Source organism: Canis lupus, chromosome 34, assembly GCF_003254725.2.
Source record: "Canis lupus dingo isolate Sandy chromosome 34, ASM325472v2, whole genome shotgun sequence".
Taxonomy (NCBI): Eukaryota; Metazoa; Chordata; class Mammalia; order Carnivora; family Canidae; genus Canis; species Canis lupus.
Genome location: NC_064276.1, coordinates 20,568,740 through 20,585,059, shown reverse-complemented (window position 1 = coordinate 20,585,059; position 16,320 = coordinate 20,568,740). Strand labels below are relative to the sequence as shown.

Here is a 16,320-nt window from a genome sequence, read left to right as displayed (position 1 = left end):
GAGGTGAAAGGCGGGAGACGAGCAAGGTCAGTAGGATGAAATTCAAGTCTGCAAACATTTACCGAGCATCTCCTCTGCGGACAGCCCTGTGCCAGCACCCGTGGGGAACACAATTAGGAGGAAACAGCCCTGCCCACAAACTGTTGAAAATCAAATGAGGTGGAATTATGCACACAATTTACTCTAACTCAAGCCTTGAAGGATGAATGCAAAGAAGAAGAAAAAGACTGACAGCCGACCAAGGACGAGACCCATCGTCACTGGCACAGTGGGCCCAGGCGACCCGGTACAACAGGGAGGAAATGAGAAGAAGCAGTCACCCACTCCCGCCCCATGGTGCCCCATCAGAGACCCGCAAACGCTCCACGACCTCTGTCAGCCCGTGACCAAGCCAAATGACATATTTCTAAATGTGCCTTCCCTGCTCTAGACCCATCGCCACCTCTCTTCATGCAACTGGACCAAAGGCAATTGATGACTCGCTGCGTCCGAAGCACTGGGCTGGGCATCCAGAGAAAGAAAAGAACCTCATTAGCCCCAGCCTATGCCCTCCAGAAACCAACAACCGGGTGAGTAAACCAGGGATCACCATCCACCACTCATTCATTTAGCTGACATTTATTGAAAAACTACTATCTGCCAGGTGCCAAGGGACATGCAGAGGCTTCTGAAATGTGCAGGACATGGCTGATTTCACAGACCCGGGCGGAAGACAAACACGTCATACGGAACAAGCACCACACAGTGATGCCCAAGGAGAGGTGTGCGCACCTGCAGCTCTAAGAGAGGAAGATACTCAGAGAAGAGGGCTCGGTTATCACAAGGGCATGGAAAGGGGCTCCTCTACAACTAGGAAGTAACACTTCTGACTCAGACACAAGGTAGAAGGAAATAGGTGTCTGATAGAAACACGCGCGGCACACCATGAAAGGGCCCCTGGGACTCTTCTGAGCCAAGCCTGAGCTTAAGAGCGGAGCAGAATGCAGAACATCATCTCATCCCCCCGATAACTCACAGGCCAACCAGCAAATCAGACCTGGAGAAGCTCAGGGAGGTCACACATGGGTGGTAGCAGAAGTGGGACATCCAGAAGTGGCACCCAGAACTCCACACTACTAGGTGGTGCTTCTCCCCATGCCCACCCTGGTCCCCTGGGTCTGTGAATGAGCTGGCCATGCCCAACCATGCCACCTTGCCATTCAAGGCACCGGACTGAGGAACCACCTCTGGCAGGAGGCTCAGATCGTGGATACAGGGCCCCTACCTTAGCAAAGTGGACTATTTATTCTTGTTGTCTTGAGAAGGTTTTTTGTTTTTTGTTTTTTAAACACTCTCATATGAAAAGCCATCCCCAGCCTTCCTATAGCTCTCTAGGAGAGGATGCAGACCTGAATTCAGATCAGTGTCAGAATGAATATGCTAAGAACCTCTTTCTTCCACTATGGGGAAACTGAGGCCCACTCACAGCACGGGTCAGAGAGCACCTGGAAGAAAGGTCTCACCGCACATTTTACTAAATGCCCCCAGCTGGGTGGCCCATGAGCTCATGCTCAAAGTCCACATTTTCCATCAGCTCACGAGTGACCGGCCATCAGAGGGCAAGCATGCTGCCAAAAGGATACATTCATTAACCTTATATCATACAGACTGATAGAAAAAGAAAAAAAGAAAGAAAAGAAAGAAAGAAAGAAAGAAAGGAAAGAAAGAAAGAAAGAAAGAAAGAAAGAAAGAAAGAAAGAAAGAAAGAAAGAAAGAAAGAAGAAAGAGAAAGAAAGAAAGAAAGAAAGAAAGAAAGAAAGAAAGAAAGAAAGAAAGAAAGAAAGAAAGAAAGAAAGAGAAAAGAAAGTCATTTCAAGGTCATCTCTCACACTTCTCAAAGGCCCTTCCCAGCCCCTGCCCTCTGTGATGCCCCCAGAGTCCTTTGAGGTTTGCTTTCTCATTCAACTACCCCAGCTCCCATCATTCGATTAGTATCCAACAGCAAAGGTAGGAGAGGAGTGCCAATTTCTTGCGAATCCTGAAGGTTTCCTTTATGAGTCATGGAAAACTGAAATAACTCGGTGGGGGGCCGGGGGGAGGGGGGACAACTTGAGAAAGAAACACAGTTTTAAATCAGTTCCCACTAATTTGTTCCTCTGTGTGGTGGAACTCCTGAACACGGGGAAAAACTAAGTTTCTAGAGCTGACGCAAAAACGGGAGTTTTTGTTAGGTTGTGTCAATTGTCACCGTGGCATTTCTTATTAGGATTTTTCGTACTGTCATTTTTTGTTGTTGTTAAATTAATTATAGTTTGATCAGTGTAGGAGCTATTTTGAATCCATGGGACTTTCCTCACCAGATTGTTTTGGCATTTTAAAGTCACTCACATTCAGGGCCTAAACAATATGGCAAGTATCTTCTTTTTTTTCCTCTCCTTTATACTCAAATTCCAAACAAAAGAACCATCTGTTCTCTCTCTAAAAACATCAGCCCTTGTTTTCATTTTGCTGTTAATAATAACGCCTCGAACCTATATCGTGTCTTTCTGTAACTTGCTTATTAAAGCACTTTGTCGATACTGCCTCCCTCATCTTCAGCACCACCCCCTATAAACTGGGGAGAAAGGGGAAATGTGGGCCAATTCTCCGTTAAACAAGCGATTTTCGGATATTCGATGAATCCTGCACAGATGATGCCCCACTAGCCTCAGAAGGGACCTTGGGGCCATCATCTAATTCAGCTCTGGCCCTTTGCTATGTAAAAGGGAGACCCAAAAGGAGAAGTCACTTCACGTTCACGTTCTATTTGTGTACTGACCTCCCTACCCTTGACCGAAAGCAGCGAAGGTAAGAACCGTGTCTTACACATTTTCGTATCCCTGGTACCTGAAGTGTAAAAAGTGCTCATTTAAATATTTGTTGAGTAAATGAAAATGTCTGTGACTAGTTCCGCAGGTGGTTGTGGCAGGACCGGGGTCAGAGGTCAGCAATCCCCAGCCTCTTCTTAAGTGTGCTATTCTCAATAATACCATGTAGATGGGAGCGCAAGAAAGAATCGAATAAAGACACTGTCAACTCAGGGTTGGGGGGAGGGCCGAACGGGAAACGGGCCTGTGTCTGTCCATATGCTGAACGAATCCAGTAGGAATCACCGGGTTTGGCCAGACAGCCACCCTACAACTTAACCCATATTAAGTCTGGCTCCCTGCACTCTGTACATCTCCGTGTACTTGGGCACTCGGTAGAGCCAGTCCGTAAACCTTACCCGACTGGAAGAAACGCTGGGTCTTGATGCCAAAGCACAGCATGTCTCCACACCCCCACGGGCCCGAGGAGAGCATCCTCCACCCCGCGATGTGCCCTCATCACCCCCTGTAACTCGAGAGCGGCCCAGAGTCTCAGGATCATGAAATCCACCAGCCCAGAGTTTTCCAATGAGCAGAGAGGTCACTGAAACGAAAACCTTTTTTCCATGTGCCCCGCTGGAAATCAGCGACTCCTTTGGCATGTTTTTCTTATTTTCAGAATGCCCTATTCCCCACTGCTACTCCTTGAAGCTGGAGTAGAAATAAATTATTTCGGGAAAGGCAAGTTAAATGCCGGATTCGGTCTTCAGAATTGCTGCTCTAGTAGTAGTTCTAACAAAGTCAATAACTCCCTAAAGATTCTTCAAAAATAGCTTGGCCGTGTGGACAAGGAAGCTGGAGGTCCGAGGAGAAAAGGATAAAACATTTTCTTGAGTAAAAGAAAAAAGAACTCAGGGCCAAAGAGAATTCAAGTATATTACAGTGTGGCCTGGCAAAAACGGAATTAGCTTCAGATAGAACGAGAAACAAAAAAAAAAAAAAAAGAACGAGAAACAAATTAGTTACAAAATACAAAAAAAAAAAATCAACATACATAAACCTTCAAATAATTCGGATGATTTTTTTTTTTTTTTCAAAGGGGAGGTGGGGAGGGGCTGGTAGGGGAGAAGAGAAAAACACGAGATGTAGAGAGACACAGACCGACACGCTGTGTCTGACACAGACCCAGAGGCTACAACCGGTGTCTGGGACTGTCCAGGACAGTGGGGAGCAAACCTGTCCCACAGGTACATCGGAGCAAAGAGCAATGGGGACACCCTGCACAGACAGCAGGCACAGCAGGTTGAACTCATGCCATGTCAATAGTCCTTTCCTGGGCAGCCTGGGGGGCTCAGCCGTTGAGCGCTGCCTTCGGCCCAGGGTGTGATCCTAAAGACCCGGGATCGAGTCCCGCATCGGGCTCCCTGAATGGAGCCTGCTTCTCCCTCTGCCTGTGTCTCTGCCTCTCTGTCTCTCCATTTCTCATGAATAAATAAATAAGATATTTAAAAAAAAAGTCCTTTCCTCACTCGCTACCTTCTGCCCTCTAGAAGCCTTCCATGTGAAGCCTGTCCCCAGGGCCATTTATCATTCTTGCAGCCACTACACACAACGGGAAGCCTCTCTCAGTGGGTCCCTGACAAAAGTTTGCCCTTTTCATACATAGAGATCGTCCTCCTCTCAGGCCGCCAACACAAATACTGCCTTGGTCTCTGCATACATACCCTATAAATCCAGCATCCTAATGTTTGACATTTAAAAGTGAAAGGGATGGGACGCCTGGGTGGTGCAGTCAGTGAAGCAATGGACTCTAGATGTTGGCTCAGGTCATGATCTCAGGGTCATGAGATCGAGCCCCCCGTCCAGCTCTACACTCAGGGAAGTCTGCTTGAGATTCTCTCTCCCTCTCCCTCGGTCCCTCCCACTTGTACGCTCTCTCTCTCTCTCTTTATCAAACAAATAAATCTCTTTTATAAATCAGAAATAAATACATAAATAAAGGTGAAAAGGTCATTCATTCAAGAATATATAAAAGATCGGGATCCCTGGGTGGCACAGCGGTTTGGCGCCTGCCTTTGGCCCAGGGCGCGATCCTGGAAACCCGGGATCGAATCCCACGTCAGGCTCCCGGTGCATGGAGCCTGCTTCTCCCTCTGCCTATGTCTCTGCCTCTCTCTCTCTCTCTCTCGCTCTATGTGACTATCATAAATAAAAAAAAATAAAATTTAAAAAATTTAAAAAAAAAGAATATATAAAAGATCCATAAAATGTTACTTAACTGGTCTTGATCACCAATCTTAATTTTTTCAGAGGATCATTTGTAAGTTTGCCATTGGGGAGGTCATAAGCATCTATGTGGTGCCTCATTAGGTATCTGTGAGGTCTGCAAGAAGAGAGAAAGCCCACATTTGGAGCCCTTGCAGCCCCTGACATTCTCCTCCTGCCCAAACTGTATCTAAAGAAAGAACCCCATGCAGCACCCGGGTGGCTCAGTGGGTTGAGCATCTGCCTTCAGCTCAGGGCGTGATCCTGGGGTCCTGGAATCAAGTTCCTTATTGGGTTCCCCGCAGGGAGCCTGCTTCTCCCTCTGCCTATGTCTCTGCCTCTCTCTGTGTATCTCTCATAAATAAATACATAAAATCTTTTAAAAATAAAAAAAAAAAAACATGCAGACACTCCATCTCATTGGAGCAGGCTCACTGGCTAATAGTAAGTATGATTTGATAGTGATGACTGGTACTTCCCCAAATAAAAGTTTCTATCAAAGGATGTTGCTGCTTTGATATTTTAAGTACTCAATTAAAGTTGAATGATTTGGGGCAAGGCTCTCAACCACTCTGGATATCAGTTTCCTCCTCTACAAAATAAAGCAGTCAAATTCAGTAAGTTTTACCCTTCCCTCTAGCTCAAAAATTCTGTGCCTAATTAAGAAGTTCCTACTGTCAATGGTCTGCCCTCTCCCTCCAAGTCTTCCCATCTGCACCCCAGGCTCTCATGTGCACACACGCGCACACACACACATACACACACACACACTGACTCTTACACAGTCCATAGCCTTATCAGGCAAGCTACAAGCCGTTCACATCCACATTCTCCACTGCTGCTTCTCTGCTTAAGGCTTGATACCAAAAGGATTTTTTAAGTTAGGCTATGAGAGAGAAACAAGACCTGTAGACATCATTTGCACGCAGACCTCACCTTGAGATGACTTCTCCTGTGGGTTTTCCAGCAATGTCTTCATCACCCCAGGCCCGAGGGGCAGCCATCTGCCAGAGTTCCAGCTGCCCAAGTCCAATCTCTACCTCTCCCTCTCTGAGACCTTGAATAAGTCATTTTACCTCCCCAGGCCTGAGTTTCCCTGAGTTTGCCAAAGTATCTAAGAATTCGGACATCCTACTCTAGAGCTCTGAAATGTAACTGCAAATCAAACCAAACACCCACCAAAGACCTCTACCTGGTATTGCTGTTGACCTACGGGCTCTCAGATAGATGGAAGTGACTTTTTGCATGATCTTGCACAACAAATAATAATAGCACATCAATAGGGGCAAATACTCCTACTTTGTGCTTGTTTATTTGTTTATTTTCAGGCTAAAGAAGTTGCAGGCACCACCTGCCAGTAGCCTTTGGAGATTCCACGATGCCCTTTTTTAAACAATGGTCCAGAAGTTCAGAAAATTTTATAAAAAGGTCAAACTGGAAACCACACAGTAAAAATACGAAGCCTAAAATATTGAGAAAATGATTTAGGAAAAAGAATGCCACTTCCCTCTTTAAAACTGTTTTTTGTTTAACAATAATGACAGTAATAATGACAGAATATAAAATAATAATATCAACGCGCACAGAAAACACTGATTTGCCTAGGATCCCTTTCAGCCGTGTAATCAGCACACACAGCAAGACCGTAATACTCATGTTTCTATTTGTTGCCCTCAACTGACATGGTTGGTCGTTTGTTTTGTTTTAAATAAAATGAGGAAGCAACAAATATATTAAATCCATCTGCAAAAAACCCATATTTGCATGCGGAAAACAAATAAGTGGGTGCCTGAATGGGTGATTAGGCGTGCAATTGCCCATCTGCCCCAGCCTCCCTGCAGGTGTGCCTGTCACAGGAGCAGAGAATCAAAGAGGAGAGTCCTCCGTCAGGGCAACCAGGACCCTTTGCATCTGGACTTGTTCTGAGCTGTGCACTGCTAAGGTCCCAGCGCCCACCTACTGCCCTTGCATCTTAAAGCTAAAAAGCAGAAATACCTTTTGTCATCCTTTTGTTAGACTTCTGCGGATTCTCTAAATCACAAAGGCATTTTTTTTCTGAGAATCTTCAACAGGTGCTTATTAACAAGTATTTGTTGTTGCAATGATTTTTATGAGCATGGGTGAGCTCCTCTCCTATATTGTTCCAACCGAGCACTCCACTCCAGCCACACCGGCCTCCTCGTTTTTCCAAAGTGTACCAAGCAGGCCTCGGCCTCAGGGCCTTTGCGATTGCTTTCTCTCCACCTGAAACATTCTTCCTCCTCTTAGCTCTGGCTTACTGCTTCACTTCATTCAGGTCTGGGCTCACGTGGACCCTCATCAGGAACAATTTCTCAGGCCAATGAATTTAAATCTGTGTCCTCCCCACCCCGTGCCCTTAACCTGTCTTATTTTTCTTCTGAATATAGATTACAATTGAAATATTATATGTTTTTGCATTAATCTATATATGGTCTATCTCCATCAAATAGAAGGTTTGTCTGATTTTGTTCAGAGAACCTGGAATAGTGTCTATGACACAGCAGATGCTCAATAAATACTTGCTAAATTAATGAGCCATCATTTTATAGGCAAACCACTGCCCTAGGCACCTTAGGTCCTCTTACGGAATAAGACAAGATTCATGCTCTTAAGAAGCTTCTATAATCTAGTAAAGAAGGAAGACTGAAACTCTACTTAGGTAGCAGAGCTAAGTGACACGAATGTTCCACTGGATGTATAAACAAAGTACACTGACAGTACAGAAAAAGCAAACCGTTGACAGTGGGGGAGGGAAGACTGAGGGAGGCCAACAGAACAGAATTCTCTGGAAATACCTTGAAAAAGTACAGAAATCATCCTCAAAAATACACTCGGTGCAAAAAAAGTATTATGACATCCACAGTCAGCCTGCTTTCCTTCATCAATAATTCTAAGTGAAACAAAAGATTGCCCAAGATAAGTCAGCATTTATGTGTGCCAAGACCATGGCGAAAGGAAGAACCACTTTCCTCCATAGTCTTCATTTTAAAATGGAATTATTTAGATGCACATAAAACGTGCCTCCAGAAAATTCCAGACTCTCCGGACAGGGAGAGCCTTAATGGACACTCAGTCCAATCTCTTATTCCCTCTACAAAGGACCCATCAGTCTCAGCCTCCACCGAAATACCTGTAGCATAACCTGAGGTCAAACACCTCAAAATGGTACATTCCACATTGCACTGGTCTCCCCATAATATTAAGTCCTCCTTCATATGTCTTTCTGTTGCTTCCACCCTCTGCTTCCAGAGCTCCTTCTGAGGTCACAAAGACTGAGTTTGCATCCCCTTCCATGGCAGAGTCCCACTCTACTCTGTCTTCCTCCATCCCCTTTCTCTCTTCTCCACACTAACCACTTCCAGTTCCTTCTTTCATCTCTCAAAAGGCTCTGGTTTCTAGTGCCATCAGCGATCCAAAACTTCCCTCTCTCTCTCTCACTGTTCTAGGGACCCTTTGTCATTTGGAACTGACCGAGAGTCTAGGCAATGTAGCATTCTGCTAAGAGATAAGCATTTTCTCTGGGATCAAGGAGAGAGGCGCTGAGGATCCAAAAGATTCCATGGCTAACTCTGTGAACGCTGACCCAAGAAGACCCCAGAAAAGTCACCTTACTTTCTTACTTTGACCTTAAAATGCCACATTTGACATAAATAAAATTGTATGACATGACAACTCTTTGGAAGCAAAGAAGACAAAGAGGTGAAAGGTATCCCCTGGCCCTACCCTACCCCAAGGACATACAGATTTGAGGGAGTCTTGTGCCTTCAATAAACCAGGGCCCCTCTAGTCTTATTCATCCCAGCTTCTCAACTCCCACAGCCAGCCTACATGGATAAATGTGAGATTAGAATATATGTTTTTAACCATCTCGAAACCTGAAATTGGATTCTAGCCACTACTAGCTGTGTGACCTTGGGCAAGACACCCCTTCAAGTCACCAAATCAAAGCATCCCAGAAGGTTAAAGAGAAAAAGAGCTCCATAAATCATCCAGTCCAAAAGTAACCAAGAGACCTCTTGGATGCCTCCACCCTCCTTTCACCAACCACAGCCACGGCAGATACTGCTACACAATCGTGGACTATTTCCCCTCCATCAGGATACAGTTTTGGAATCCTTTTCAACACATCATCTTAAGGAGCCACTACCAGTACCCCCAAGGGACTCCATGAAATGAAATACAAACCACTCATTCTTCAGAGGGGGAAACTGGCACTCAGAGGTGGGCTACGAGTGAGGGCAGAACCAGAACTACAGAAGCCCCTTCCCCATTCCCCTAAATCATTTCTGTGTCTTCTAACTCTGATATGCTGTGAATATGCCTTAACATGGGGATGGGGAGCTTGCCACTGCATGGAGTTCTATCAGAAAGAAGTTTCTAAGTAGGGGACAGAAGCTTCAGAGAAGGCTTAGACAAAGAGGTGCATCTGAACCAGCCTGCAAAAGACTGCTATCTGTAGGAACCAGTACAGTGCATCTGACTTCAGCAGAAGAAAATTCAGGATCATGGAGGCATTAACAGTAGTAGGAACAGCACAAGCAAAGGAAGGGTGAGGCTACAGGCCGTTGGGCAGAGCAGCAGCCATGGTGACCATGGGGAGAAGAGCAAAGGAGATGATAAGACAAGATTAGAAGAGCAAACCAGAATCTGTGCAGTGTTTCCAATGCTCCTGGATCGTTGGTTCTTTTTTTTTTTTTTTTTTAATTGACTTCAAGGCCTTAAGACTTATAAATGGGAAAAGAAGATAAGGAAGGAGTGGGAGGAAAGGCAAGAATCTCTCTCCATTCTCAATGGGGGAAAAAAAAGCCTTGCTATAAAATGTATTACAGGAACACTTTCATTATGTAAAAGCCTATTTTGTTTTCATGTCATTCTTAGATTACATCATAGAGTGGCTGCAGCCGTCTCGTACCATATTATAAATAAATCACTAGCTTAATCATAGAATGAGCCAGGGCCCTAGATTTAAAAGGGAAATATTAGATCATTTTTAATAACTGATATAACTCAAGTCAGTCGCCATTGAAGCAGGGTGAGGTGATGTCATCCTAAAGAAGTCTGAAGAGGAACCAAAGACGGTCAGTGCTGGGCAGCCCCGGAGAAGCTTCCACTTACGAAGAGGTGGCTGATGGCAGCTGAGTGGAGCCCATCCTCTGGACCAGACCATTGTTGTCATTAAAAGCAACATTTACTTTTCAAGTACTGGTGCCCAAAAGTCCTTGCTCGTGAAACACATTTTGTGAATATTTTGTTCTCAGAGCTACTATAGTCCCAAATACCAGAAAATATGAGCACGTTACGATGTCTGTATTTATGTCTTGGGAGTCATTGAGCAAAAGTATAATCATGAAGGCTTCTGCGTATTCTGGGACAACACAAGCAAATGCTGCAGGTCTGGTCCAAGCCAACGGGACAGGGCAAAGGGGGGACAAAGCACAGAACCAAGAGTGATTTCCAGCACTTACAGCCTCTCATGGAGAGCACGGACTAATGTTTAGCGGGAACCAGCTATGCACTACGTATTGTACTCGGCAGGTACTCTGTGTACATTATGCTGCTTTATGAACACAAAAGAATCCGAGGCAGCTGCTATTTGCACCAGGTTTTCAAAGATGGAAACCAGTTTTAAAAACGATTAGGTGGCTTCAGTAAGATGAGGCAGCTAATACATGAGAATCTTCCTCTTCCAAATTCTGCTGTACCTTGTCAACCATCACCCCATCAAAACTATTTCCTGTTATGGACTTTCAGTAAAAATTAAGTAATAGACCAGCAACACTGTCAAAGCATTAATAGTGTAAAAAAAAAAAATTGAGAATCAAAAAGGGTCATGGAGCTGGGGAGCAGTATTAACACTCTGGCCAGTGACAGTCTTCCTGACCCAAGCAGGCTTTCCTTCTTTTGGCTACAGGGCTACTAATGAGCTTGACCATAATTTTAAGTCTTCCATTGCCATTAATTTTTTAGGAATGTGAAGGATGACTCTAAGGGAACCTGCCATCTTCTATAAAATGGACTGCTGCACTTGGTTTTATACAAGACAGTTCAGTTGAAGGGAGCGGGGGGGGGCAGATGCTCTAGGAAAGAACTTTCTGCCAGACAGAAGGTACTGGCTGAGGTTTTGTGTCTGATCCTGTCAGCCCCACAGCAATGTTTTGTATCAGCTCACTGTTCTTAATACAAATGTTATTCAAACTGCAGAGACACACTGAGCCAAGTAACACTGATTTATGCAACTTTTGGGGACACGACATGACCCAACAGGAGATGGAGGCCCTGAAATTTAACTAAAGGAACAAGCTGAAGGCTCAAGACTCCAAATTTCAACCTAATCTGTTTTTTGGGACAGAACAGAGGTGGCAAAAAAGAAGAGGAAATATGCCAAGTACTGGTATAGACTGATTCTAAAGCAGAGGCGGTGCACAGAAAGTGGAAGAAAAGCTCTGGACCAGAGTCAAAGGAGCCTCAGTCAAAGGAGCGTCACCTCTCTAGGTCTTGGCATCTCACCTGTACAGCAAAAGCTCAAGCAAAAACATTCAAGCACCTCTACCAAAGTAGCTCTAACTGCTAGGGAGGGTAAAAATGTGGAGGTTTGAGGGTACAGCATTCTTTGAAAACTTGTGTGCTTCCACTGAAAAGCCATGCATGCCGTGTTTGCATCCTGCACAGTCATAGATCACCACTTTTATTCAGATTTTAAATGGAGTTCTCTCCCAAAAGTCCTCAAGTAAGGCTGGCCCACAGAGGTGTGCTCAGTTTCTTCAGTGGTTCCATGTAACTCTTGCTCCCATCGTCTAATTTAGGGCATCTGTGTAGACAGCCCCTAAGACAGCCCCCTAGAATTCCATCTCCTGGTATTCATGCCCTTGTACAATCCCTCCCCTTGAGTGTGGGCTGGATTTAGTGACTTGCTTTGAGCAAACAGAATCAGGGAGAAGAAAGGGGTGCCATTTCCAGGATGAAGTTACAGAAAGGCTATGTGCTTGCATCTGAGGGATTCACTCTTGCTCACTTGCTTGGAGGGAAGGCTGCTGCCACGTTGTGATCTGCCCTATGGCAAGGCCTTGTGGCAAAAAAAATGAAGGCCGCCTTCAGCCCATTGCCAAGGAACTGAGGCCTCAGGTCAACAACCTATGAGGACCTAAACTGTGCCAGTGATTGTGAGTGAGCCTAGGGCTGGGTCCTCCCCAGCTGAGCCTTCAGATGAGACTACAGGCCAGCAGACACCTAGACTGCAACCTCGGGAGAGGCTATGAGCCTCCCATCTAAGCTGCTCCCAAGGCCTAAATCACAGACAGTGTGAGATTATAAATGGTCCTTGTGTAAGCACTAAATTTAGGGTTTGTTAGGCAGCAGTAGATAACAAAGATAGCAGCCCAGTAGGAGAGGCCCAGTCCTGGTCCCTACCAACTCCACCATTTTTCAGGAGGCCCCGGAAAGAGACTACAAGAGATTAGCTATCAGGAATTCTTGAGAGAAACCCCTGCCCGCCCTCCCTCACTGCTCTCAATGCAGAGATGCTTTCCCACTTAGTGACACATACTCAGGCATCCTCTGGCCACACAGAGAGGAACACAGAAATAATGTCAGTGCAGCTCGAAGTCAACATGACACTTCTGGCTGCAGCATGTTGACAGGAAATAAAATGGAGACGGAACCCCACCTGGAAGGTGAAAGACTCCTTACCTGCCCAACCATATTGTGCGATCAGCTACATAGGTTCAGAACCTGCCCAGCCTCAGTGGGCCAAGTGATGTCCACAGGAGTACCCTGCCAGCACTCTGAGCTTGTGCTATAAGTCTCCGTGGCTCACTCACTGGTTTTGAGATCAGATCTCCTCCTCCTGGAAACCTTAACAGTCTCAATTCTTCCCACCCTCCCAACCTTTCAAATAAGCCCCATGAGACCCAAGGCTAACTTACCTCCATTTTCCCAAGCATCCCTATGGGCCCTGAAACAGATTTGGTGATTAATAAATGTGTGCTGTAAACAATACCCTTCTTTCTAATGTGCTTTTCTTATGTGTATATCTCTCTCTCCAAGTAGTGTATAGGCTTCTCCAGGATAGGAACTGTGCCTAATTCACTGTAGTGTCCTAAAGATCTTGAGGTTTACTGACTTCCAGACAAACAGATCAGGGCAGAGCACGAGCACACAGTCTATGAACCAGGGGTAGATATTTGGCAGCAATCTATCAAGGATTCATGGGGCCCCCAATCCATTAGGCATCAGAGCCCTTCTACCACACAGGAATCCAAGTAGGAGAACCTGAGAATTCCTCTGACCTCCCAGGGCTCTACACAACACAGAACAGAAGTATCTCCACTGTACTGAAGTCAGGAAGTAGAAGAATATGGAATTAGGAGGAAGGAAATGAGAGAGAAAGAGAGAGAGAGAAGAGAGCACTCTACCTCTGACTTTCATGGATAGCAAACATCTCCTACAAGACATCCCTGGGTTACAGAACAACCACAGGACCCTAGGTGGCTGGATGGGTTCCTGCTCAGACCCAGCAAGTCCTTTTGTATTTCTGAAGCAATAACATAAAAAGCAATGAAAGCTGGCTCAGCAGATGGTCACTCATGCCCAGAAACCACCTGACCGAGTAATTGTAGGGAGCCAAGACATTCACCTCCGGCGGAAGTGACCGTTGCTTTGCTTCCGGCACAGACTAATACCTGATCCTTCTAAGTATCAAAGAGGAAATATTAAAAATGAAAGCCCTTGGCTGCCGTCAACAATTGTACACTAGTATCAACAGGGGAAAATAATTTCCTTCCTGACTCCCACTGGGCTGGTGACGCCTAGAGCAGAAAGTTCGTGATTATCTAATCAAACAAAGCTAGAGTCAAACAGCTAGACTGTAATTTCTAAGGGATTTCTCAAGCATGGAGACTTCTTCAGTCTCCCAATTCTCCCACCTTCCACCTCCTGCTACCCTAGAGCAAAATCAAATATGCAAAGTAATAATAGTATACAATCTCATTTCAATTCCAACCATTACCATTAAGCAAGGTTCCAGATCTAGCTCCGTTCCAAGACTGAGGACAAATCAGTGTCCATCCGATGGTGACGTTGGGGTTGCAAGGTTGGAAGGAAGAACATACACTGAGCATATACCATGTAGCAGGCACCGTGCTGGGGACTACACCTTACATGGTCTCATTTTTCATTATATTCAAGATGAGCCATTAAACTAAAGAAGAACACAACTGTAATAATCTATCATGTACGTACCACACTGTATAGTCTGCAAAACAAGTCGGCATCTATCAACCCATGTGCTCTAAGCAAACATGGGAAGCACATAGAGCAATGGTTATCTTTCCTAATTCCCAGACCAGGGAAATGAAGGCAGGGGGACGTTGTTTTTCTGGGGGCGGGGGGCACATCTGATAACTGGCAGACCTCTGACACCCCACCCTGCTGTACTCACTGCCTTTCTATGCATTCACAAACTTCTTGAGCCATTCTGGCCCCAAAAGACTCATTCTGTCAGTCATTTGCTTCATTCTCATGGAGCCATGCAGCCAGCCTCATCTCTGCTAGATTTCCTAAAACTCCCCAACAGAGAATGGCCAAGGTCTGATGGAATGCTCTTGGAGAAAGGGACACTCACTACCTTTAGATTCATTCTTTCTATCCATGAAAATGCACTGTGCCCCTGTCATGTGCTAGAGATCCCAATGCCCTTGTGAACAAGAGATGCTGTCCCTCTTCTGACCAGGTTTTATGTTCACAAAGGCCATCATCACATGTGCCCTGCATCCTGCCCTCTCCAGTGGAGTCTCATTCCTATAACAGTTCCTGGTGAGAAATCACTTCTAGTCCTGAGAGCTTTCTTGTGTAGATAGTCCATCTGGCTAATGTCCCCTTCAGAGGACAAAGCAATAAAGTCCAACACTCTAGAGGAGGTCTGTGAGGAAGGGAGAAAGAAAGCTCACAATCACCCAAATAGCGTTAGATGGTGGTTCTCACCACCTCGTAGCAGAACCCAGATATTCTTTGAGGGACCGCTCTTCTATGCCATGTAGCTGCCATGAAATTTGCGTGTGACTGTCATCAGACTCAATTCCAGAGGAGAGCCCAATGCACAGGCCATTTAGCACAGTCCCATCCTCTTGGCCTCAGTGACTGTGCAGGAATGCACAGTATGTAACCCAGGGCCATGGGGACCTGGTACAAAAGGCTCTTCCTCTTCCAGGCAAGAGGAGGCCTAGAGCCCAGGATGCAGCAGGAAGCCATCTCCTGACCACAGAGTGAAACATCCAAGGTTAAAGCCAACACAGAGAAGGCAGAGCAAGGAGTAGTAAGAGAGAAACAGAGCTGAGTCCTGGCCCCGAAGCCCACCTCACCACTGGATGTGCAGGTTTCCAGTACGATCCCTCATCCACCGTGTTCTAGAGGCCATACTCTATTTCACGCAGTCCCAGGCTGCACTGGCATTTTAGGAGACATGAGCCACTATTGGTTCACAATTAGCTACGGACAACAAAAACTCCTGAGTGTCTTCCAGCTTCCTCCTGCTTATGTGCTCTCTCCCATTCTGTCATCACACACTGATGTGTGGTTGGTTGGTTGGTTTTTAATCCAAGTAAAAGTCTTCATATTAATCACAATTTCATTTTAAACACTGAAAAAACTCAGGAAGTATAGCAGGAAACAAAGATTCACATTTGATTCTTAAAGTGTATGCTCAGGGCAAAACATTCAAGACCATGCGTGAAATTTAATAAGCTAAGTAAGGTATTTAAGGATCGAAGCAGTAGTTGCCAGTCTTTTATCTTATGCAGATCTACTGGCACACAGAAGGTCAGTTGTTGTTTTAAGAGACATTGATTAAGAAAAGGTGACAAAATGTAACCATAAACTCTGTCACACTTTTAAATAAGGTTAGGTTTTATCAACCACTACAGCATCTGCTGTTTTGAAAAACTATACCATAAACGTGGCAAGGCATATTATTTACCCAGTATACAGCCAGTGCTTAGGACACACAGGGACAGGTCCTCGGAATGGAGATCTCAGATCTCAAATTCTAAATGGAAGCTTTTCCCAGAATTCTCTCATTGTTCTCCTCAGATCTCTGTCCAGCCAAGGGCAGCCCACACCGCTATTCTTTTCACCACTCCTATTTTCTAGAACATGATGTTCTCTTCTACCTGTGGAACTCAGAAGTATTTCAAAACTGAAGGGAAAGCTTCCCTTT

The 16,320-nt window shown here is 45.3% G+C and overlaps 1 protein-coding gene across 11 annotated transcripts in view; it reads right to left on the bottom strand.

Annotated features, from left to right (window-relative positions):
• LOC112645817 (LIM domain containing preferred translocation partner in lipoma) overlaps positions 1-16,320 on the bottom strand; it is a 670,895-nt gene that overhangs the window by 586,047 nt on the left and 68,528 nt on the right. Inside the window, exon 1 of one of the 11 annotated variants that reach the window (XM_025425332.3) lies at positions 16,081-16,149. The exons of 9 other annotated variants lie outside the window; for them this stretch is intronic. The gene's annotated coding sequence lies outside the window, so the exon portion shown is untranslated. Of the gene's footprint in view, positions 1-16,080; positions 16,150-16,320 lie in introns of those variants that run through there. One more of the 11 variants, XM_025425333.3, reaches the window with a different exon arrangement.